This window comes from Corvus cornix, chromosome 7 (genome assembly GCF_000738735.6).
Source record: "Corvus cornix cornix isolate S_Up_H32 chromosome 7, ASM73873v5, whole genome shotgun sequence".
Lineage (NCBI taxonomy): Eukaryota > Metazoa > Chordata > Aves > Passeriformes > Corvidae > Corvus > Corvus cornix.
The window spans coordinates 774,547-801,131 of record NC_046337.1 but is presented as its reverse complement, the minus strand read 5'-3'; positions in this window follow the sequence as shown (position 1 = coordinate 801,131).

Here is a 26,585-nt window from a genome sequence, read left to right as displayed (position 1 = left end):
CCCTGAAAGTGACTTTATGGGGAAGGAAAAAGGGTTGTGTGTGGGGGGGGTGGAACAAGGAGTCAAACCTCAGGCACCCCTTGGGGGAGGAATTCAGTGGATCCCACAGGGATATCGGCCAGTCCTGCCCTGCCTCTGAACCACCCTTGTCAGGGCAGCAGTTCAGATCCTACATTTTCCATTGTTTGCTGCTCTCACTCAGAAACTGCCAGTTAAAATAGGAACAGAAAGTTCCATAAGCTGGGATGGAGTAATATCATCACAAGTGCACACACTGAACAGCAACATTTTTCAGTTCTTTCTGGCCACTTTTCTTTTGGCAAATATTCCTAAAGTTATGACATTCCTCACCACAACCTCTTCTGCTTTGCTCCTGTCCTGTAAAGACACCGTTGCCATGATTTGTCACAATCATGGGATCCCAGACTGGTTTGGGTTGGAAGGGACCTTAAATCCCATCCCTGTGCTGCTCTGGACACCCACACTTCCACCCCAGGACCAGGGGATGGAATTGAGACGTTTTGCAGAAAAATCAAGATCTGAACTCAAAGTGTTACCGGTGGGGGTGGGGAGTGGCAGCAACAACAATGTAAATAACCCAGTTTAAGCCCTGTTTTCCTGAGCACAAATAGATCCTGACTCTGATCCATTTTGCCATCAGTCACCTCATCAGGTGAGTCGAAAGGACAGGAGGGACTAAATCCATTGCCTTTCACCAGAGCCCGCAGTATTTGTACTGATGAACGGCAGGGAACTGTTACCAGCAGTGGAGCTCGTGATTCAGGGCATCAGGCTGGAGATAAGGCAGGGACAGGAGCAAGAGGCTGGAAGATGCGTGTTTGCTAAGCAGAAATCCTGCTATTTACAGGGGATTCTTTGAGAAACCTAATTCATTTTTTTTCCTCCGAACAAAGGATGAAAGTCTTAAAAATGACTAATTGGGTAAAATTCTTCAAGGTGTCTATCCATAGCTGTGCTCCTGGGATGTTGTTTGGATGACAACAATACCCTGCACTGCTCTTTTGGGGGAATATTCCACACTGAGCCCACTAGCCCCAACACTATTTCAGTGAACATCAACAAGCAAAGCAGAAAAATCCTTAGTTCCATTTTTGCAATTTCACTGGGGCAAAGTGCAGGATTTCCTTCAAGCCAAAGCATACCCTGGGAGCTGGGGAGCAGGAACACAGCATTTACTCAGGAAAGACAGTGGGAATTCTGCCTCATTCCCTGTTGCAGGACTGGATCCCAAACGCCCCAGAGTGCCCAGGTCTCAGCTCAGCACCCATGGCCTGGCAGGAGAGCTGGGGGGGTCCTTCCTAGGCTAAATAAAATCCATACTGGGGGAGTGCTCTACTAAAAAGCTTTGGGATCTGCTAGGAGGATAAACAGGCAGGAGCCAGCCCCGAGTAAATGAAATAAACCCTGCAATGGCCATGCAGGACCAGCTGTCTGAGCACCTCATCCACGACACCGCTGCTGCGGGAGAGACTGGCAAGGGCAGGGAGGCATCATTGGGAACAAGAGAGAAAAAAGAGACGGAATCAGAAAACCTCTCTATCAATCTGCCAAGCTGTCAGAGACGCTTGTTCTGAAACAATTCCTCTCATTTCCAATAAATTATGTCAGAAGTGGATAAAAGGCATAGACAGCGAGTCTGGAGACAGCCGCCTCCTCTCCTGAGCGGTGTTCAAACAATTCGGGGTAAATCTGCCGTCAGTCCCCGCTGACAGCCAGTCTGGACTCCGTTCACTGGGAGGTCTGCTGCGAGGGAAGGGCTCCCGAGCAGCGGGAGGGAGGACAGGACCCAGCTCCCAGTCCCTGCCTCCCACCCGGGAAAGGCCTGAGGGCAGCAGGGGTCACTGCAAACTGGGAGCACTGGTGAGCAGGCAGTGCCTGTCAAAAGAGGGACTGAACTCGAAGGGAAATCCTTCTGTGTACCAATAAATACCTCACAGCACATCCAACAAAAGATAAAAACAGGGGATTATTCGCAAATTAAAGAAATTAAGGAAAAATCTATCAATCACCTAAGCTTAAAAATGCCAATGAGAGCAGCTTGATACAGTCAATATTAAGAGCACAAGCGGTGCTGAGGACGTGGCAGAGGCTGTTGGGGGATGTTGGGGAAGGCTGAGCTGGTGGCTCCAGACCGCCGGGAGAGGGACAGCACGGTAACCAGGGCATTTTAAACATTTTCCTGGATATTCCTCAGGAAAAAACCAAACCTGGGCATTTTAAACATTTTCCTGGATATTCCTCAGGAAAAAACCAAACCTGGTGTTAGTCCTGCCCAAACAATCATGGGCAACCCCAGGAAAAGCATCCTGAGCTGCCCATCAGTTTCTGGGTTGGACTGGAGCCCCAAGGACTTTGCACCGACCCAGTCCCCGAATCCCAAAATGGCCAATGTGTGCTTAAACCTGCTACAGAACAGTCCTGGAGTTCTCAACCCCTCCAAAACTGGGTTCTCCCCCACAGCCAAGGGTGAGCAAACGATGCCCCACATTTTGAAGGTTATTGTTGTATTTATACAGCCCTGTGTGAATTTGGACCTTTTCAGAATAACACCAGCAAGGGCTAAGGCTGTTCCTCCCTCCAACACACATCCCTGGGAACACTTTCTGCTCCCTCTCCTACCCAGCCCTTTTCTTGCCTCTTAATTTGATGGTAGCTTTGGACAGGAAGATTTCCTGACCCGTGAGTGAGTGCCTGGCACAATAAATATTGGAATATAAATGAATTTCTACTCTCTCTTCCCTTCACTGTTCCATTTTAAAATGACGCTCCCTCAGGGTCCCTTCATCCTCCTTTGTTTACATTTTTAATCCATGGATTGTCATCCCCTTGCAGGTTTCAAACTTCTACAATTCAGTAAATTACTTTTTTTTTCCCCTAAATTCAAGGGTACATTAAAATTCACCTGAGCACAGGAGGTGGTCCCCCCACCCCATCTCCAGCCTCCTCTGGTCACCTGGAGCAGCGAAGAGTTCCCAACACTCTCATCACTTAACAGCTGCTTTTTGTGGCGTTCCAATTAGTTCCATTGTTTATCTTAACGAAGGAAAATCCTCCAGCACTTGAGCGCCGCTCAAATCAGTGAAACCTGTGTGCCACTTCAATAATTGCTGCACGGAGCCTCTTTCTGTGTTTGTGTGAGAGGCATTTCAGGGGTCTGGCCGGAGCTGTTCCACGTTGTGATGGAGCCCCTGCGGCGCCGGCTGCAGATAAAAACCACCCCAGCACACGGGAATAACCCAGGGAAGCAAACACAGACCCTGCTTGGCGTGACTGGGATGCAGAAAGGAACATCGCTGGGCAGGGATCTGTGTCTGAAGCTGCAGCTCCTTCTCTGGAGCCCGGGTTGAGCAGTGGCTGTTTAAATGTGACGGGCAGGGTGGTGGGAAACAGAGCTCATCAGGGTTTTGGGGCTCAGTTCCTCCCGAGCCTGTGGAAGGGAGGAGAGGAGCAGACAAAGCAGGAGCTCTGCTCCCGGTGTTCCAACCTGCCCTGCCCCTCCTCCGAGAGTCACCCAAAACACAACAGAAAAACATCAGGGAATCACACAGGGTAAATTATCAGCCAGAATAGACCTTGGAGAGGATTAAAATGAAATTTAAAACTGTCCCATTTTGTTATGCAGAACCTTTCCAAACACCAACTACCACTGTCCTTAGGAAAAGTTTTTAGTATTTTTTATCTACAAAAAACAACTAACTTTTTATAATTCAAACTCTCTTCATCCTAGCTTTCAAATAATTTCCCATTCCTTTGTTTCAGGACATGGCTTTGGGATGGGGGCTGGAAGGGGAAGTGGCTGGGCTCTGCAGGACACACGTCACTGCATGCAGGGCCCACCGTGCACCCAGCACGTCAGAGGCACCTCTGGGCCTCCCAAATCCCTGGGACACACAGGCAAAGCCAGCAGGCTGGGATGAGGACTGGCATTGCTGCATGCTTGTCCCTGCCTCATCCTTACGGAGCGTGCAGGCAATTCCAGGGGTGCTCATGTCCTCCTTGGTTTCACCACTGGATCCCCGTTTTCCATCATTCCCCAGAGCTCCTGGCTGGGGACCAGGATCTCTGGGAATGCGGGCCCTGGAAGGTTTGTGGAGGAGGAGGAGGATTGTACAACCATGGGGCAGCTGGACACAGGTGAGCTCCCACAGGGAGGATGAAACAGAAATCGGGGCCAGCTGGACCAGCTGATTGACCACAGAAACCCGAGCAGGGGCTGGCAGCCGCTCACTCCCTGTCTCTGCTGCTCCCTGCCCCTTCCCTGCAGCAGGAGCCCCGGGATGCTGTTTACCAGGAACCATAGCAACTTCCAAGGCCATTAGCTGCAATCACAGCCGGCTCCAGCACCTGACTGAAGGCTTGGATGTGTGATATTTAGTCTGACCTATAAAAATATCTCTGGAGCAACCTGCGTGCATAAGTGTCACATCAAATGCTTGTCATACAAGGGATGTGACACCGGGCACCTGATGGAGCATCGCCGCAGCTGAGGGGGGATCTGCCCCTTTAAAAGGCTCCTAATACTCTGCTCAGACACTACAAAACTCAGCTGGTGACAGTGGCCAGGCAGCGTGTGACAAACAGGCCCCCTCTCTTCCTTACTTCCCAGTCCAATATTCTCAGTTACCATTTTCAGTCATTTTGTTAAAGATGTGTGCTCTTACAGTGCTGACCCAGGACTCCGCTTAAATGCCACCAAAGATGGCAAAATGCCACCCTGGGGAAGCCTGAGCACGAGGACAGAGCTCGGCAGAGCTGTGGAATGGGCCACGTTTGGAGCTGGGGACAGCTCTAAAGCCCAGCAAAGCCCCTGGGGGCTGGGGCAGGGCTGGGGAGGCACCACCACCCTCTGCCCCAGCCGGGCACGGGAGATGCTGCTGCTCCTCCAGGTGGAACCCCAAACACCGAGCTGGCCCTCAGCCAGCTCCTGAGAGCGCTCTGCTGCTCTCCCCAGCTTTTGGAAACACCTCCTGAAGGGGATGTGGCATCTGTGGTGTAGGACTCAGCCAAGGCGAGTTCCCCTGGTGAAGGGATGATTTAGGAGTGCTGATGCTCTCCAAACCAGCCTTTCATTTTCTACAGAGGCTTTCCAATACCTCACTCAGAGAGCTGCTGCAAACACCTCCCTCACACGGCCTGCAGAGTCTCCCAGACAATGCACAGTTTTCTTCTGTTTTCTTACCACAGAGATAGGGTTCAGAACCTGTGGTGGAGTCCCCACCCCTGGAGGTGTCCAGGGAACACCAGGACATGGCACTCAGTGCTCTGGGCTGGAGACAAGGTGGGGATCAGGCACAGCTTGGACTCCATGGCCTGGGAGGGTTTTTCCTACCCCAGTGATCCTGGGATTCTCTTTCCAGATGAAGCAAAACTGCAGAACCTGTCTTAGCAGGATAACGTGGCCTGGGTCCCTCTCTGAGGAATGGCCTGGCCACTCCTGACTCAAATACAGCAATCTTTACACTCTGCTGACACATGTGGGAGAAATGGCACATTAACTGTCCCTGGAATCAGGTGAATTCTGTCCTCGAGGTCCCTTTGAAGAACGAGCCATTGTTACACAGCCACGCTCAAACTCCTTCCATTGCCTTTATATTTCTTTAAAAATTCCTGTTGTGGATGGTCATAACTACAAGGAAGGGTGTTTGAGGCTGTTCTGTTACTGGGAAATGGGGCCTCACAAACAGTAGTGAATCCAATATGTCCCTCTAGGATAAACAGAAATATCACTCTGTGCTTCTATACGGAATCTAAAATATTATACATACACAAATTTCAACTAATTATTCATAAAAAGAAATCAAAAGAAAGTTTTGAAGGCTGAAGAAAACCAGTCTAAGATTTCGTCCAAATCTCAGACATTTCACTCAGCTCTCCTGAAAAATCCTGCCTCTGTCAGGCATTTCACCTCTGCAGCATCTGACTTTTCTTTGTAGTATGTAGGTTTTAAAGTTAATTCATATTCATCCTCCACGTGGTTTTGTGGGGCTTTTCTCTCAAAAGTAGGATATTTATTGTCACAACAACATTACAGGGCATTAATTAATGTGGTACTTTTAGAATTGGTGCTCGGGGACTCGAACAGAAAGTACCAGCAGAGTGTGAAATCCTGCCTTGGGCACTCCTTGATACGGGAACAACTTGGAGAATGTATATTCATTAACTTGCAGCTTCCTCAGGAATTACCAAGAGCCACAGAAAGACTGAACTGAAGCTGTTACTCCCAGAAATATGGCTTTAAGCAAGAATTTGCTTGATTTTCAGCAGCATTTCTGAATGCCAAGCAGTACATGAATATGATGTTCTTGCATAAAAATAGTTGTATCAGGAAAAATTACAATGGTTTCCAGGAGTCGTCGTGGCCCATTAAAAAAATGGAGAAAATAGATTAAATTATCTCCTCTAGATAAAAAAATATTGGATTCCTGATACAGAACTGGGAAAGAGAGGGAAAACATCAGGTGTATTCCTGTGGTGTCTGACAGAAATCCCTGTTTGTTGAGAAAATTTCCACCTTTACAACTGCATCATTCACTAACCCTAAATCCACTCTCGTGGCACCTTAAACACCCCTCGGAAGGATGGGAAAAGCTCACAGCCAAAGACATTTATAATTCTTAAAATCCACAAATCATTTTAAAAATAGAACCTGCATCTAAAAGCATTTAAAACACAGAATTACTTAATAAAGGCAAGTTGGTATTAATGTAGCATTTGCACCCAAATTCAGTTTGAGGTGATCAAAAATATGATCAGCTCCAGTGACATCAACAAAGTTTAATTCATTTACTTCTAAGCTAAATATACTCTGTTTTGGTAGAATCAGGAATGTTTTACATTTCCTCATATTTAACGGTTCTTCAAATCTGTCCCCTAAACACAGCAAACGATTATTTTAAATTTCTTTGAAATCCAGGGATCTGTGTACCTGGGCAGGTTGGGCAGCCAGGTCAGGTGAAATAACCCAGGTATTATCAAAGTTGTGTCTCACAGGTATTCAGGAATTAAAATGAGAAATAGTAGGGATGGCTTGCAGCCTGGAGATGCCATTCCCTTATTTAAAGTCTATTTTTAAAAGTGCCTGAGAGTTTCTCTGTAAAAAAATAATGAACTTTACAAAATGTCACTTTTACTAACAGAAATTATTGCTCAAATACCTGAATGTGCATATTAAATATTAAAAAAAAAAAAAAAAGAGAGAGAGAAAAGAAAATTTCATCTAAATACTGCTGAGGTTGTGACACAAGCTGAAAAAAGCAGGGACATGCAGAGTCACAGCTGACACTGTCCTTAATTCGCACAACTTTGGGGAAGGTCAGGAGGGCAAAAGTGTAACTCTGGTCTGGGTATTGAGTTTGGAGGCTTTGATTTCCTCAATTTTGAATTTATGTCTTAATACATTTTAAAGATTATTTTAATCCCCTTATTTAATATAAAATGGTGATCTATGAGAGCTGGAGAGGGACTGGGGACAAGGGACAGAGGGACAGGACACAGGGAATGGCTTCCCAGTGCCAGAGGGCAGGGATGGATGGGAGATTGGGAAGGATTTGTTCCCTGGGAGGGTGGGGAGGGTCTGGGCTGGAATTCCCAGAGCAGCTGGGGCTGCCCCTGGATCCCTGGCAGTGCCCAAGGCCAGGCTGGACATTGGGGCTGGGAGCAGCCTGGGACAGTGGGAGGTGTCCCTGCCCATGGCAGGGGTGGCACTGGATGGGCTTTAAGGTCCCTCCCAACCCAAACCAGTCTGGGATTCTATGATTTATTGATTTACCAGATACCTCTGAACCCGAATTCACAGGGCAGCAAAACTTCCCCCTGTAACACTACTGTGCCTGTGGAGCACAGCTCAGGTCACAGCCTGGGAACAATACTCGAGTGGCAGGAGCTCTGCAATCTGGAATCACTGATAACTAGAGAATCCCTGCCTTCACACACAGAGGGGTTTTGACCAAAAGCTCCCAAGACCTGGACATGTTGAAACAGAAATGTCTCTGAAAGCAGGACAGGGTCAGGCTAAAATCAGCCAGGAGATCTGGCCTGCATTTGTGTTTCCATGCCCCAGTCGAGGGCATTTGTAACCCAAGGGAAGCCAGAGCAGAGCCAACTGCTCCAAAGCTCCATCCTGGAGTCCCCCACTGCCCTGCTGGGCCAGCCACTGCTTCCCACAGCTCCAGGTCACACAAACCAGCACCGTGCATGGGAGAATGGAATTTATCAGGAAATCACATCAAAAACTCATCGAGTGTTCTCAGAGTGACCTTACCTGCCCAGCCCGTGCCTCAGGCCCTTCGCTGTTGCCCAGCTGCCAGGGCCACACCAGGGCAGAGGATGGGCAGTGCCAGGAACACCCATTCCCCAGGTTTGGATTAAAACCTCTCAGGTGTTCCTCAGACAGGGACAGGCCACCTGCACGTGGCAGCTGCTCAGCACACCCTGGTGCAGTGACAGATCAATGCATTGGTGATCACCTTTGCAGGTCACTTCCTAATGCAACGATCAATCAAATTTACTTCCATTCTTTCAAAATTAAGCAGAAAGAAAAAGAGATTTTAGTTTTCTTTTCTTAGCTTATTTTTAACAGAGGCACTACAGAATTATGATGGTGTCCTTTTGGTAAACCAAAATGTCAGACACATATTATTCTTTTAAACATCTCCTGGCCTTTCTCTGAAAGGTTAAGGTGGTTTAAATAAATTTAGTCAAAGTAAATGACAGCTGAGGAAGAGTATTAGAAAACTATACTTATCAACAACCTCTTTTCCTTAAATTTAAACAAGTCATTTACCAAACTGCAGTTTAGGGAGATCATGACAATATATGCTGTTCCACGGGAAGATGAAAACAACTTCAAATGGTAAAGAAATGTAGGGTGGGAGAAATTACACACAAGTTAGTGAATGTTAATGCATGGTCTGAACTCTCCTGAAAGTTGCAAACCATGGTTTTTAAAATAATGGGGCAGCAGCCTGGGCTTTCACCTGAGACCTTAAGTGGGAGCTGTCCTTTTCCTGCTCTTACATCACATTAATGATGGGAACTGAGATGGAGCCGGCAGGAAAAGTGTGGATCCAGGCCTCACTCCAGAGAGTCACACAGACTGCCTCAGTGTTGGACAGCTGTTGTTCTTTGCCACAGGAGTGCTGCTTAAAGCAGTGGATTTGACATGTATTTTCTATATTATGAAACACAACTTTAAAAGTGATCCTAACACCCGTGAACATTCCAGATACACGTGTGCAAAAACAGTCCAAGTGGGAGAGAAACCAGCCCGAACCTGCCAGCCAAACCAGTGGCTCTTTAAGGTAACTTAGCAAGAGATCATTTGCCAATTAACATGGATAACTGGGATCTTGAACTCATCACCCAAATAAAATGATGATCAAAATACAGTGAATCTCAGAATCCCAGGATGGCTTGGATTGGGAGGGACCTTAAAGCCCATCCCATTCCACCCCTGCCATGGGCAGGGGCCCCTTCCTATCCCACGCTGCTCCAAAGCCCATTCAGCCTGGCCTGGGACACTTCCAGGGATATAAATAACACTCTGAGATCATTTTTCACACATCAGTAATGCATTTTTTCCCATTGCCATCTGCTGAGGAAGCAGTACCAGTGAGCAGATACCACTGCACTACTGGGGTCCAGGGGCAAGGCCTGTTCCCTGGCTCTGTTGATGTTCTCTGCTGCTCCTTGGCCACCTCCTTCCTCACCCCAAGAGCCAACATGGGTCACTCCACTCCAGCAAGTTCCCACTTTCCTGCAACAAACCCCAATCCCAATCTCACTGCACAGCCCTGAACCTACTGCCCCTGTAGACAAAGGGAAAATGGGGTCATTTATTTGGGCCTCAGTTCAAGAACATTCTCAGTGCTGGTTGCACCAGGACCTCTGGCAAACTGCAGGAGGAAGAGGAGCTGCCTTACACCATCCTTTTTCTGGGCTGTTTACTCCACACACAACTCAGGCAGGATCACGAGAGAAAACTCTTGTGAAGACAAAAATATTCATTTTAGTATTTGTGTTTACTGCTCCATACCGAAGCAAGGACCTCCTGTCCAAGGACTTATTATAATTTTTACTTACTTTATTACTATTTTAATTACCACATAATTACACCCCCCTGCTTAAGCATTTCCCTTCAAACCTATCAGAAAAGCAACGAAATCCAACTTTCTGCAGTTACACCACAGCTCCAACGAAACCATCGCTTTCAGGACTCCGCGGCTGAGATTTTATTTTTCCTTGCCCATAGGAAAGCCAGAATTACTCGTTTGCTGGCCCAGCACGAAGGCCTTACAGATTTGTCCCAAGTTTCCATAGAAATGCATTGATTAGAGCCTAATTCCCGTTAATGTTGTCTCCTTCCAGCACGCTCTGCTTGCTTACACCACGGAGCCCCTTCCCTCACAGCCGCCCTCAGCTTTTGTTCGGCTCAGTAGGTTTCCTAACTGCTGGATTTTATTGAGTTAAATCAAGCTGTCACTTCATCTGCCTGAAGGATGACTCAAATACAACACATAATAATAAAAGAAAAGTAGGATAAAATAATCTTGTCAAGCCAGAAAAACTGATTGCTTGAAGTTGTAGCCTTCAATCAATACACTAATTCCACAATTTATACCTCTTTCAATTGGAGAGGAAAGAAACCCTGATATGGTATTTCTTGGCTCACTGACCAACTTTGACCTTCTATCTATGTGAATGTGGGATTAGCAAGTGCTGCTGCTTAGTGAAATCACCTATGAAAACAGGGAAGCAAATAAGTGGCATTTGAGGCTCAAACTAACTTCATTAATTCCAGCAGGGCGAGGGGTGTTTATTGCTCAGGTGCTCTGGGCTCACAGCAGAGGCCATGGGGCTGCTGGGTTGGGGTTTGGTGGTTGGACAGGGGGGCAGCAAAGCTCTGGGACCGTGGCACCGGAGCCACCAGCAGGGAGTCCCCCCAAAGCCGCCCACGCTGTCATCTGTCCAAGGGAAATCCCAGGAAAACCAGGCTGTGGCCGCCTGTGCTGCTCACAGCTCCCTGGCTGGAGTCAAGCAGACAAAAACAGTTTATCCAGGCAGCTCAGAAACCAATTTCTCAAGGAATAATGGCCCATTTTGTAATTTGCTGGTTTTTTTCAGTGTCCAGTGATCACAAACCCCTCTTTTATTTGTAAATTGTCATTAATCTGCATAGCTTTATAGAAGAACAATCAAATTGTTCATCTAAAAATTCAGGATGCTCTTTGGCTGTCAGGTTCCTGCTTTGCTTTCAGAATTCCTCCCCTGCAGGCACAGGCCAGGAAATAAAAATTCTTTGTTTAGGGAGGCTTTTATACTTCACCCTGCCACCTGCTCAGCTCAGGTTGTGGCAGGCTATCAAACAGGCCTGGAACGAAGAGCCTCCCTGGCCTGGGCCTCCAAAAGGAAAAGCCAAACCTGTGCAGGATGTCAGATCAGCTGTGGTGCGGAAGTGCCAGTCCACACTGCTTGAAATAATGAAGGTAATTAAGGCAGTGCAACAGGGTACAGCTTTCCTTTGCCTGGGAAAACTGGTGGTTGATAAACAGCCATTTCTCCCACTTTCCAGGGATTTTCCTTGTGCCTGTTTTCAGTGATTTCAGCAATACCTGCTGACCTGAGAAATCAAAGCTGAAACAGAGCCATGCCCAGCCTGGGATGATCTCTGAACGTAGCCTGGAACAACGCAGATCCCAAATCTGGATCACAAGTGGCAACTCACCTCAGGGTAACGAATGCCAGAGCTCCCACATTCCTGAGGCTGCTTCTACCCCTTGTGCCCTTCTTCTGTCTCACTAGTGGGGTCAGAAACAGGGCAGTGCTGATCCCAAACAGACAAGGAAGATGTTGTTACACAGTGAGGGTGGGCAGGCCCTGGCACAGGGTGCCCAGAGCAGCTGGGGCTGCCCCTGGATCCCTGGCAGTGCCCAAGGCCAGGCTGGACAGGGCTTAGACCACCCTGGGACAGTGGGAGGTGTCCCTGCCTGTAGCAGGGCTGGCACTGGATGGGCTTTGAGGTCCCTCCCAACCCAACCATTCCAGAATTCCCTGACTCCAAGTACCACTGAGCAGCTGGAAACTGAATCCACTGGGTAAAACCAACCGGCAACGAGCACAATGACTTCCAACACCTGCAACATCCCTGACTGTTCCTGGATTTCTGCAGCCCCTGGCCACATATGCAAGGAGCACAATTAAGCTTTCGAGTTCCTTTTAGCAAGACACAACTTTGATTAACCTTACTCACAGTTTACTTTGCTTGGAGTAGAACACGCTGCTGGAGACATTTCCTCTATTTTTTTCCAGGGAGTGGATGGTATTTCCCCAGGCACCAGCCCAAGCAACAGGAACACCTCCATGGAATATTAAACAGCCCCTAAAACATAGTCCTGGGACAACTGCACTTCCCACCAGCCTCACCTCATCCCAGGTAGCAGCTGGCACCAGGCCTCTGCCCTGCTCCAGGTTAACTCTGAACTGGTCCTCAGCCTCCTCGCCACCACCAGCAAATTGCAGCTTCTCCCTTTAATAGGGGAACAGAGTTAATGATGCAGCGTTAATGGGAAGAAATCAAGCACACACGTGTCAGGTGGTCACCTCACCCTCCGAACGTCCTGACTCAGAAATGCTGAATTATTCACACCTGCCTCTGCTTCAACAGTGGGCATTTATGGGCAGTTTTCACAGCAAAAAGAGAAAATACCAAAGGAAAATGAAGAAAAATACAAGAAGAGGAAAGGTTTGCTGGGTATCAAAATGCTCCCTTATTGATTATAAGCAATAAATGAAATAAACATTTTAAAATGTTCCAGGTGAGATCTTAGTCTCCCCAGACACTTTTCCCATGCCTAATTTGTATCTTCCTTATCAGAGGTATAAATACTTGCAGGAAATAAGGGTCTGCACCAAAATACTCCCTGCTTTCCCCTCTCCTTCCTTTTCAAGGGAAGGGGAATAAAAGAAGACATTTGCAGGAGGGGAGGCACAGCCCCTGAGCCCACTGATCACATTGTCCTTGGATTTCTGCTGCGATGAGGGATGAAGATGCATCTCATGCTGATCCTTTGAAGCTCATGGAGATGAAGGTTAAGAGGCATTTGAAGTTGTTAGTTTGTTTGTGGCCAGGGAGGGAGGTGCTCGGTGCCCTCAATCCTGCAGGCTCAGGGATGTCACCGGGACTCACCTCTTGACATTCAGTCCCATGGCAAGAACAAAGATTAGAGCCAGGGTCAGCCCATGCCAGTCCAATTTCACTCAAAGTTTTATTGCCGACACCATTGTTCATCTGATTGTTCCCAAACACTTTCTTTTAACAGAAGTGCCGAGATTTAGCCTTATTTTCAGCCATCGATTACAGTGCTGTCAGCTGAGCAAATACTGGGCTGGAAATTGCAGTGTACTTGAGAAAGTAGGAGAAAATCTATCAGAAATGAACAAAAATTGCTCATGGAATAAGCAAATAAGGGAGATGGGCTCTGGGGCTGAATAAACAGCTTGTGTAGTGTGTGCACAAAACTGAGGTGCCTGCCCCCCTCAGCTGCCCTGGGAACCTGGGATGTGGGACTCTCTAGTAAGGAGAAACAAGCAGCTGAACACTCCAGAATACCCAGGGATCTTTTTATCGGAATACTCAGCTTCTGCTGACCAAAACGAAAAAGCAAATGCTGTTATTTGAATGTGTATTAAGGATCTGAATCATGGGAGTAACACTGGTTTGAAAGAGTGCCCGGCCATGGCTCAGCTGTGGCACCTGCATCGTCCCCAGCCCCCTGGAGACACTGAGGTGTCAGCTCCAAACCAGCTCCTGGCTCCCTAATACAGCTCAGGAATGCCTCCAACAGCTTCACAGCTCTCAGGAAACAAAAACACAGCGAGCAACAGCAACCACACAGAAATAGGAGTGATGAGTAAACCCAGAATGCCTTAAACGGGCACAAAACAATTCTGTTCCAGGCCTGCACTCCAATAATTTCACAATGAAGCCTCAAACACCATCCCAGTCCAGGCCTCAGAAGCCTGGTAACAAGAGCTCTGTCTTCTGTGTTTTCCTTTCAGCAGTGGCAGTGACAGCGCTGCTGCCTGGGGGCTGCACAAACTCTACAGCACAGAGCAGGGACCCCCAAAACCCATCAGCCCGACCTGGGGATGGAGCAGGGGAAGGGACGAGCCCAGAGAGGCCGCTGAGCCCTGGAGCAGTGGCAGTCTCAGCACAGCAGCTGCCGCCCCACGGCCAATTGTCCTGTGGGAATCGTGGCAGAGGGACCTGCAAGGAGGGGTTTGAGGGCAGAGAGTGCATTCACTGCATGGATTTTGTAGGAGTGCAAGGGGCAGCACGGGGAGGAGCAGGATGGTGCCAGGCGCTGCTGGTGAGGGAGCTGCAGCCCAGCACTGCCTGTGCGAGGGGGACATGGGACTCTCCTCCCCATGGGAACCACCAGGGACACACCTGAATGGCCCCATCAGCCCCAAAACCAGGGCAGGAAACCCTCTCGGTGATTATCAGTGCCAGTCACACCTGGCTTGGAGCCCAAACCCTTGGCCAAGCTCAGTGAGCCCAGCATAGCCCCAGGGTCACAGGGCTGGAGGGAACCTCGGCTCCGTGCTCACACTGCCCTTGACGGGATCACTGGGACTCAGCAGCCCCTCCTCACCTCCCAGGCTGGCTCACCTGAGCTCCAGCTGATGGTTTCCTTCTCTCAGTGACATGTTGCTCTCTCTTTTGGTGCTGCCACTTGGAATTTAAAGAGAGAGCGGGAGAGTGACAGGGACTATATACAGCAGGGCAAATATTTGTTGTATAAGATAAACACACAATTATCTAAAATGTAATCTTAATATGACTTATTAAAATAGATTACATTTTAATGTGCACTGCAATTTGCACATTATCCAGCACACTCTGGATATGCAGCTTCCCCTGTGCCTCTCCCCTGACAACCTGCACCGCTGGAGATACAGAGAGGCGAAAACCCCGCCGCTATCTCCCTCTAAATGGCTCCATTTGGTGTTGATAGTCAGATACAGTCCTCACCTTTATCCCAGCTTGTTTCTGACCCACTGAGTTCGTGTTAATCACCCCTGTGGGCACCAATAATTTCCCCATATGTGGAATTTGATAAGTTAGAGCACCCACTTCATTTCAAGAAGATTCCAGCTGGCTATCCAGTTATCGCTATGGACAGCTTCAAGCACTTCCATGCTGGTCCTTGTATTCTGAGCTTTATCAAGTGCTTTGCACTTTTTGTCTTTTATCTCTTAATTGAGACCTGACTGCAAGAAATGCCTATCTCTTAAAGTGTGGTGCATTAAGTATTAACTTGAACTGCTTTGGCTACTTGAGGTATAGAAAAACCTTAAGAAGCTGGGAAAAGGGTGAAAAAAAATCTCCCCAAATCTCTGTTTAGAAAAACTGTGTAAATGCTGCAGTGCATTAAAAAAAAAAAATAAATAAAATTTCATCCTTTTCTGCCTCTTCCCACAAGTAAAAGGAAAAATAGAAAAGGAAAGTGTGTATTACAGACAGAAATAAACTCCATCTACTTGTTTGCCTAACTGGAAATGCATTAAAATGCAAAGGGCGTGGGAAAGGAAAGTGTTAGGAAATGAATGTGTATGAATAAGAAATTGTTCACAATTAAAGGTGGTAAAGAATTCTTTTCTCACCGAATGATCTGTTCAGTCCATTCGGTTGTGACAGCAGCAGCTGAATCCCATGGAGGAGCTGGGCGGGTGTGTGATTGCCACAGACACCCTTTGATGGGGAATATCTGTGGTTTTGGAACCATCTCTTCCCAGAACGACTCTGAGCGAAGGGTGTGGAGTCTGGCAGGGCCAGGACAGCGTGGTAGATGCAGGTTCTCTCTTGCTGCGCCACTCTGCACTTACTCCTTCCCCACAGACGTGCTTTGCATTCAGCCACAGCCCCGAGTAGAAGTGTTCCACTCCCTGTTGGCATCTGAAACCCAAAACCTGATTTGGGCTTGTGTTTTTCATCATTTTCCTGGGAAACAACCTCCCTGAAAAGCTGGTCTCAAACTGCCTGAAGAACCTCTCCTGGAAATGTTGGAAAAACAAGTGTACATGCTGTTTCCCAGTGTGGTTTAGTGGGCATGGGGGGTTCAGCTGAAGGTTGGGCTTGATGACCCTGGAGGTCTCTTCCAACCTCAATGATTCTGTGATTCTCCAAGTTGGACATCTAAGCTCAGAATATGTTTGAAAACACTGGCACGAATGTCCTCGTGCAGCAATTTTATCCTCTGTAAAGTGGGGTAAAAACATTCCAGTGTCAGCTTAAAACCTTTGGACCAACACAGGTCCCAAACCAGGCTGTCCTGGCAAAAAAACTGGGATCCACATATTCTTCATGAATGATCCCTTCCTTTTTTAAAGCAAAACTAAACAAGGCATGAACTGCTTTTTCTAGCCCAAACCCAATTTCTCAGGAGGACCAGGCAGTATCTTCTTGTCAATGAATTTGCAGAATGGAAAAATAGAGGAAAAGCAGGACTTGCCCTTCCCAGGAACCCTCTGAGCCCTGGAGCTCTGCCCTCCCCACTACAGGGGTCACTTGCAGGTGGTTCTCCTGCACTGGATGCGGACCGTTGTTGTTTCTCTGAATACTAACATGAAATTACAATAAATCAACATTTCAAAGGCTCTTTGCCCATTCACAGAGCACAGGCGAGTTCAGGTCTCACAGTAACCCAAGTGTATCCCCACTCCTGCACCTGCAGGTGTATTCTTCCACTGATTTATCAAGATACCAGTTTGCTGCCCCCAAAAAAGCCACAAGCAAGGCAGACAAGATCAGGACTGTGTGGGGTAGATTAGGAGAAGGAAACATTGATAAGCCAAAAGACATTTTTCCTTTCAAAGACAAAGGCAACAGCAATAATCCCGTAGTGAATGAGAGTATTCTCACCTTCCTGTCTGGAGGACGTTACTGAAATCAGAAAAGTAAAGCAAAGGCCCTGAAAATGAAGGTAAAATTACACAGAAAAGCACTTCAAAAGGGTTAGATGAAGGTACCTGTGATCCTTGAGGGGCAGAAGGGCCACTCACAGAGTGGGAAATAAAGACAGAGGCTATTTCGGCTGGTCAGGAGTAAAACCAGAAGAGAACCAAAGCACCAAAGAAGTACAGGGTAGGAAAGGAATGCAAAGGGAATTTTTTTACATGGCTGACACTGAATAACTGAAATCAAATCCCTTATGCAACAGAAGTAGAAGGCAACAGAAGTGCTATCAGAAAAGGTAGAATTCACCTGCAAGAAGTCAAACCCTTTGCCCTGGCACCAGATATTTAACAGCGTCCCCAGATACCAAAAGGGTTTTTACCAATTAGAAATTCCCACTTGTGTCAGAGGTCTACAGGAAAAAGGAAAAAACTATGAAGAACCCATGATCTGTGATTCTTTTCTTGCCAGTTCACAACATTTTGGGTTAGTTTTGGGGAGATTCTGTAAAGTCAACACACGGATAAAGTTGGCTGCCACAAACTTGTACAAATCTCTTCAGTGAGTGAATCACTGGCACAAACCTGTACGGGTCCCTTCAGGAATCCCTGCATGGCAGTAGGGACCAAAGGACCATATTTTAAGAGCCAAGCTGATAGCTAAGACTACACAAAATGCAAATCCTGCTGTCAGATAAATCCCCCCCAGCACACAGAAGAACAGGAGCACACCCAATTCCAGGGATTTCATCCCCCCCTCCCCAGCTCAGCTCCCTCAGCAGGCTGGGCTCAGCCCTCCACCCGCACAGAAATGTCTCTGCATTTGGCACCTGTTCCCACAGCCCCCAGGCACTGTATTCCCTAAAGCCCCCGAGCCGTTTGACTGCGGAGACGCCTGTGTTATTGTCAGATTCAAGAGTTAAATATTCCAGGAGGAATTTGTTCCTGCACGGTGATACATAATGCCTGAAAACCCCCTGCACCAATATTGCTCTCAAATTGGCAGCAAGTGAACAAGGGACATGAAGGATGCTTCAGCACAGTAACCTATCCTTCCTTCTCTCCTGGGAGCCACTTGGCCAGCTTTCATCCTCATAATTATAATAAATTTGACATTTCATAGATAATATTGATTTCTGTATTTTAGCATTTCACCATAGGTGACAGTCTAGCGTCAAGAATGAAATTTCTATTGATCTCCAGCGCATTAATCTCTCATGTGTATGTGATCATTTTTATAAGACCTTTTACTGCACATAAATCAATATTTCATATTTCCAGCTATGCCAGAGGAGATGTCATATTTGTAAACTGTGAGTTGACACCTGCAATTCCTTCCTGTTCAGCTTCAACTGTTCAGTAACAGTCGATTCAGGGTTGGGAAAGGATCAAGCTCCAGAAACAAGCGAGATGAAAAAGAGGGATGTAGAATACAGTAATTAGCTTAATGAACAAAGCAGCGGAGTAAGTGAAATAAAGCTGTGTTTCTTCTGCTTACACTTGCCTCATGAATACAAACATCTTTAGGGAGGTTTGCTAAGCGACTGATAACGCATTTTAATATGTTTAGAGCGCATTACAGTATAAATGTATTAAGGAAATAGAAGCAGTTAGGAAATTAGGCAAACTCCTAAATTAACTGCCTTGCTTGATACACCCTTATATCCATCTGAAATTATCCCTTTTACACACAGCATTGATGGCTATTTTAATGTGGAGATGGTACAAGAACTATTTAGTCACCATTTAAACCACTATGAATAACTCTGTAATTTAGCAAATAATAATTAGAGTAATAAAATTCTTCTCTTTGAGCTGAAAGATGAACTTCCCACAAACAGCAAATGGTACCAGGAGAAGAAAAAGAGTACATCACAATGAGAGCTGGATCTCCTCTTTGTAGAGGTTTAAGTGAATCAGTTCAAAACCACATGAATAAAACATCTTTAAATAATATAGAATCCATATCTGAATAAATAAAACTGTCCAGCTGCTTTGGGATTTGCTAAATTAGTTAAATGAGCAATTATGGTGTGATGTCCAGTGGCCCCAAACCCCCTTACATCATTCAGCACTTTAAATTATTTGCTGTATTAACAGTGACCTCCTCTAGTTTGGACAGTTTAATAGTTTGGGATAGCAGTGGATAATCTGTGATTTAACAAACAGAGTCACTTAAAGCGACATCCATAACCCATATGCAGACACAGATCCTGACAAAAGCGCTGTGCCAGTTCAGTCCTGGGCGTGTGCAAAAAATCACAGCCATGAGCTCTCACAGCTGGTCTGAAGCAGCCCTTCCTTCCCTGGGTCACTGTGGAATTACAGGGCATGACCAGGGAATGCAGTCAGGATCCAGCCCAGTGCTGAGCAAGGCTCCCCTGCTCTGCCAGCGCTGCACGAACGGAACCACCGGGACAACCACCACAAATATTTTTGGAGCCACACTCGGATGAGGGGCCCATTGTAGGAAGCTCCTCAGCTCTCCTGCCCGCCTAAAGGCTGATTTTGAAACTCCCCTTCTACACCAATTTCTCACGAGCACTATTGACACACTATTATTTCAAATTACACGTCTGCTCACGGAACGGAAACGCTGCTCTCGCTTGGGCCTAAAGGGCAATCCCCTGTGTCCATCTCCAGACATGTCCGTGCCCACGCAGCGTGTCCCCGTGTGCCTGTGTTAGCACGGTGACAGACACCTTCTCAACGTGTTCCTGACGCCCCGTGAGCGATGAGCCCTCGGACGCCGCACCGGGGCTACGGCAGGGGCAGCGTCAGAGCAGCATCTGGGCAGGGCGGCAGGGCGAGGGGGCGCGGGGAGAGAGGGGTCCCCACGCACAGCTCAGTCTGCCCCGTGTCAGCGGAGCCTGGTGAGGGCCTTCCCTGCTGTCAGCCTCAGTTTGTTTGGCAGGGAGCTAATTCCGTGTGTCTGCAGCCCCGTGCGAGGCGGCAGCGCAGCAAGGCCGCGTCGCTCTCTGCGGCTGGGCCGGCGCCGTGCTCAGCTGGGTACGAGGATTTTCCTCAGGAAAAACGCTGAGATAGGAAACGCAGCTCAGCAGGAACCATTCCACAGGTGGTGTGCACAACCAAGAGAACCCGCTGCCCAGACAAGCTGGGGATTCCCCATCCCGGGAAGTGGCCAAGGCCAGGTTGGACGGGGCTTGCAGCAGCCTGGGATGGTGGAAGCTGTCCCTGTCCATGGCAGGGGGTGGGGATGGATGGGCTTTAGGGTCCCTTCCAACCCAAACCATTCCATGAAGAGCCATCCTCTCCATCTAGAAGCCAGTGCCTCCCGTTTATTTGGAGGTGGCACGGCAGCCGTGGTGGGTTCAGAACCTGTGGTGGCACAGCAGCTCCCACCCAACCACATCTGCACATCCCAAACCTGCAGACGTGGACAACCCACTCGCAGCACCACTGTGATGGAATAAAGTGAACTCTCGATGGAACGCAGTTTCTTGGCTCTGCCCTTTAACACTCCGCAGTAACTCAGTGCCTACTCAAACCTTCTTTGTGGGGTAGTGATATGAACTCATTCTGTTGTTCTCACCAGTGCTGTCACAGACCAAGTACAACCTGCTGAAAGAAATAGTAATTTTTACCTGAAAAATATTTATTTCTGGTCAGACCTTGTGTCATCTCTGCTGCACCCGGGTGGGGTGGCAATCCCTGCTCCCAGAGAACCCTATGAGCGTTTCACAGGAGCTCCGTACAGAAACTGCTCTTGGAGTGAGATTGTCCCTGTGGTGTCAACACAGGCTGTTATTAACACATTAGGTGAGAAAAAACGTTTTGTGTTATTAAATTAGTGAGAACATAATTCACATTGGGTTGGACTTTGCCTCATCATTTATGAAGAGTAAATACTCCAGTATTCCCAGAGCTGAATTAACTCAGTTTTCTTGAGCACGAGGGGCACCAGAGCCCCGCTTTCAGCTCCCCATCACCAGAGTGACCAGATTTTGGACAGGGGACAGATTTCCAGGAAAAGTTTAGACTCACCACTAATAAATGCAGTGCCACATTATGATATTCCAAGGATCCCACACTGATCATTGGCTCTATCCAGGTTTAATCCAACCCAAAATATTCTGGGACTCTGGGACTCCTTTACTAACTTTTCCTCAATTTACTTTGGCAGGGGTGGAATGGGATGGGCTTTAAGGTCCCTCCCAGCCCAAACCAGTCTAGGATTCCATGATTCTATAAAACCCTGGCACATCCTCTCCCATTTGGGCACAGGCCACAGATGTCATCACAAACCCGGGACAAAGACTCGTACAGCACGTGGGGATCATGCCCTGGGAATGGAGTCCCATTGCACTGACGGGGTGTTCAGGTGAATGGAATGAAATTCCTCTGTGCCTGGTGCATCCATTCATCCTTTGGGCATTTCAGACTGTTTCCAACCCCTTTGGAGCTGGAACCTCACAGCCAGTGCTGCTTTGAGTTGGTGTCCGTGGGGTCCCTTCCAAGCTGAGCTGTCCTTCTGAACCCCCCGTGCCCGTGAGAACAGGGAGCCCGCTGCTGTGGGAGCAGTGTCCCACAGAAAGGCTGAACCCCAGGGAGCACAGGTGGGGTGAGCAGATTTTCCCACCCAGAACAGGTCCCCTGAAGCCACTGAGGTGCTGCTGGAACCTTCCCAGTGGAAAAAGCCTTCCCAGGAACAGACCAGACCTGTGGGTTTAAAAATCAGTTTTGATGTGACCTAATGGCTTTCGCTGCTTTGAAAAGAACATGAAAGAGTGACAGCAATATTGAATTTTTAAAATCCTGCTCTGTCCACCTGCAGAGCTTTTCTGGCATTCTTTAATAAGGACTTTTACTATGTCATTATACATTTTAATTACACTGTTAAATGTCACAATCACACATGCTAATGACATCATTATACCTATTTACACCAATTATGTCATTTGATGCAATTACAGTAATTCTGCCAATACACACAAATCAATAAAAAGGTTTTGTTTGCATTTTTAAATGAGCAATCACAAAAGAATAAATCCACTTTCTAGGAAAAGCAGGGTGAGGACTCAAATACTGAAACTAAAGAAGTGACATTTGAGGCCTGGTTCTCATTTCCACCCCTATGAACAGCCAAAAACTTCCATACCCAGAAGATGACACAATCATCCTGGTATCACCTGCAGGCATTTCCAGGAACGATTTTACACTTCCTTCCAGGCCATCCTGGGAGTGATAAGTGACAGAATTCCACAGCACACACATTTGATCTTTAAATTCGTGGATCTTTGCTCCAAACTCCCACAAGGCAAGTTTCACAGGAGGGATAATTGTGGAGTCATGGAATCCTGGAATGGTTTGGAAGGGACATTAAAGCTCATCCAGTTCCACCTCCTGCCATGGATGGGGACTTTTCCACTACCCCAGGCTGCTCCAAGCCCTTCCAGGGACACTTTCAGCCTCTTTCCCTGTCCAGATCAGCACAGGGCTCACCTGAAGGTTGGCATTGCATCCAACACAGAGCTGAGCATCGTGGAATGGAGGGTTTGATCCTTCCAAAACTCACCTGCTGGAGCCAAGGTCCTGTGATCCTTAAAAGGCTTCAGCACAAACTGGGAGCTTAGAGCAAACAGGTGCAATAAAGTTTGCCAGCGTTTAAAACTTCAATTCTGTCCAAGGGCTCATATCTTAAAAAGGGAAATCCAGTAAAACTGGAGTGCATCTGTTAGTGCTGAACACACTCAGACAATCAGCTCTGCCTCCAGCACCCATTTCAGTGCTCAACACCCACATTTTCCCAGCACAAGGGTGCGATATCAGGCAGGTAAGACCCAACCCCCTCACACACACACAGTTATGAGCTGGGCTGAGAGCAGTCACCAGCACCGGTGCTCACCTGGCTTACACAAACCCAGCTCCCTCAATAATGGGCAGGGTCAAGCTCAGAGCACACCTACGCTGAGGCTGACCTGAGAGCAGCAGAGCCACGAGACCAAGCTCAGGCCAGAGCAGCAGTGCAAACTGCATTAAAAAAATCTATTAAAGAAATGTTATTAAACAGCTTTTATTACATACATTTTCTTTAAAAGAATTCTTTCTACACCTACTTACAGCCCCCAAAACACGCTTTAACCTATGTGTAAAGGAACACCATAAATTCCAGGTCTTCTCCCAAAAGAGAGGGTTCTCTTTTCCTGAAGCACTGCTAGCAGCCTACACAAGTATTTATCAGGCTTGTAGTCCAAGGCTGCTCTTTGCTCTCTCTCTCTACCACTGAAAAAAAGATATATTAATAAGAGATTTCATTTTTTTCTTAGTATTTAACATGATCAGTTTCTGTGTCTGGATGGTTTGAAATATGTTCTCCATTGGACAGATAAGTCTTGGGCAAATGACTGACCTTTTGAAATAATATTTATAATTTTAGAAATGTAAAACTTAACATTCTTTAGTAATCCAATATTAAAATACATTTAAGTTGATCTATTAAATGCTACGATTCAAACTTTTAAAAAAATGTGCAATAGAAAAACATTAACAACATGTGTGGTTTGGAAAAATTCATTTATACAGCAGTTTGCAATGTCATGATGTATTTTAAATAAAAGAGCTACAGACAAAGGTATTGATTTTAGAGACTTAACTAAATAAACAGTATGTAAATTCTGTCTTTTTCTATAAAATTGGATCAGGACGCACATATTACAGTGTCTTTTTCTGAGGGAATGACAGCGATTGAATTTGGCAGACACTGGAATTTGGTTAAAGAGCTAAAGACCTTTGCTCTTTGGTTTGCAGCGAAGGCGAGCGCTGGGAAAGGACAGCGGCGTGGGGGGCACGGCCACTCCTGGGGGCAGCTGCCCACGGAGGTGCCACTGCCACTGCCGGGGGTCCCCAAACAGCCCCGGCCTGGCCGTGCTCACAGCCCCGGGGTCACCTCGGGGAGGACAGCGAGGACAGGAGGGACCCCGGGAGCCCTTTGGGCGCCTTTCCTGGTGTGCCGGGGTCCCCTGGCAGCGCGGCCTTCGGGGGCACCACAGAGGGGTTCCTGGACAGGCCCTGCTTGGGGACAATCTGGGGAGAGTCTCCAGGCAGAAAAGTGAGCTTTGGGCTGATTTGGTCTCCAAGCCAAGCTGCTCAGGGTCTGTTTTTCCAAGCCTCACGTGGAGCAGCCCCTGACACCCGACGGGTCCTTCTCCCTCCCCGGCCCCCAGTCCAAAACTTGCAGAGCAGCAATGCTGACCATCAGGCTCTTAAAAAAAAAAAAAAAAAGGAAGATTTATTGATAACCTTTCTAACAAAGGGAAGATCATTCCCCAAGTTCCTTATTAATTTATGCTCCTCTATAATTATCACTTAGAGCAACCACTGGAGCGCTAATAAATATATAATGAAAGCAAAAACATAGCACGCTGTGGTGCTTAATCTGAGATTACATATTTATAACAACAAAATATGCAATTCAAGCCTAGTTCAGGGCTTTCTATCTCAGCCCACCCTCTCTGAGGGCCGGTTTTTTTCCCCCTTCTTTGTTATGTCATTCTGCAGACAGATCCCAGGCTGTTCCCTGTCACCCACCAGAGCAAGCGGCTCAACAGCAAGCACAGTTGGACAGCCCTTAATTAGTGCTACTCGGGATAGTCAGGATGAGAGCTGTGTCAGCATCTCACTCAGATCCCCATCTGGGGGGTGCCGAGCAGCCCTGGATGCTGCCAGAGCCCCGGGCAGGGCGGGGTGGGCAGGAGGGCCCCAGCAGCAGCCCCGATCCCAGCCTTGGGCAGCGGGCAGGGAGCACAGAGAGCCAGAGCTGGAGAAGCAGGACACTGGGTCTCTCATTCCCACCCACAGGAACACAGAGCACACTGTAGGAATGGCACTGGGAGGAGAAACGTAGGGAATAATGTACTTTGTGTTAAGTGGCCTCAAATTATTCTGTCCCATTACACAAAGTATTAATTCCTTTAAACCTGAACCATGCAGCTCTGCCAAAACAGTGCCGGGGCGGTAAGAGCAGACAGACAAATATCAAAGTCACTCTTCAGATCGTTAAAAACTCAGCATGGGAATCCAAATACTGTTATTCAGATATTTGAATGAAAAATCCTGATTTCTTATTCAAAAAGGACGAGGCGCAATGTTAAAACTTGGCGTTTTTATGGGGATTAACAACAGACTGTCTCATAGGAAATAACCAATTCTTGGAAAAAGCAGCAAAACTGTACCCCCCTTACATTGCCTTGCATGTGGAGATGTTCCCAAGGAACCACGTGAAGGCATCCCAAATTTCCCAGTTTAATTTTTACCATTTGAACAACTTGCCTTCCAGCTGAAATCAGGTGGGAATGTCAGCTTGTTGTCCAGATCACATCACACCCAAAGCATCACTCCCACGTTCCTACCCCAACAAAACGTGTTTTCATTTGATTCTGATCAACACTAGACCCAAAGTGGGAGTGACAGTATTTTCCAGAGCAAATTTGTTGTTGTTTGTGAAAGATTCATAAACTGAGTGGGGCATCAGTTAATGTCTCCAGAATCGGTGAGGAAACTTGGGCAGTGCAGATCATTTTCAGCTCAGAATTTCTTCCAAATTATTTTGCTTTGAAGGATCAGTGCTCATGATGTGCTCAGCCATGAGCAGCAGTCACCTGAGTCAGTTCTGCTCCCAAACTGGAGTGATCCAATTTTTAAAGGGAGCAGTTACGGATGCCTGGGGAGGTGCAGAATTCATCCCCCGTTTGGGGGGGAAATTGGGTGAAGTGATGAGCTCCACGAGCACCTCTCAGATCTCCACCCTTGAACAATTAAAGCCATGATCCTGAGAGAGCAAACAAAAACAAATGGGGGCTTGGTGTGTGTGTCATCCTTCTCTCTAATGCTCCAGCAGCTCCGCTCAGAGTTCAGGCAGTAAACAGGATGATTGATGGTCTTCCATGCACAAGCAGGAAAAACTGGAGATTCAGCTCCTTCTCCTGCTCCATTTTTCTTTTGCTGCTGCACCATTAGAGCTGGATGCCATCAATTTAAGCAGGTACAGGATCATACCCTAAAAATAACTCTCCTGATCTCTCCATTTCTTGTTGGAGGAGCCGAAGCCAGGGGCTTGGGCTCCTGTGTGAGGTGCTCCTTGCCCGTTCCTGCCTATTCCCAGCACCACCAGCTGTGGAAACGCTCCTTGTGCACCAACCACCAATGTCACAGGCATGGCACAGACGTAGCTGGCATAAGGCTCCCCTGACCCCACAGGAATTGCCCCCATTCCCGCAGGAATCACCCCCATTCCCGCGCCAGGCGTGTTCCCAGCTCCATCCCGGCGCAGAGCCGCGGTGGCTTTCCAGGCTGGTGGCAGCACAGGCTGCTTTATAAGGATGAATGAAGATGAAAAGGAAGACAAATAGAAGTGAATGAGGCACTGCTGGCCGTGATTCATGAGAGCCTGCAGTAAGCCTGTTAGCCTCCGCCTGGCTCCCTTCGCCGGGAATAATGGATAGTTACAGTGTGGATAGTGACATTGTCAAACCATCAGGAATTGCTGATTATGGTGCTAAATATTGATCTCTGCTTCACATGTGTCAAAATTCTTTCTTCCCTTAATTAGAACTTCCCTAAGCACCCTCCAAGAACAAACCGAATAGATCAGA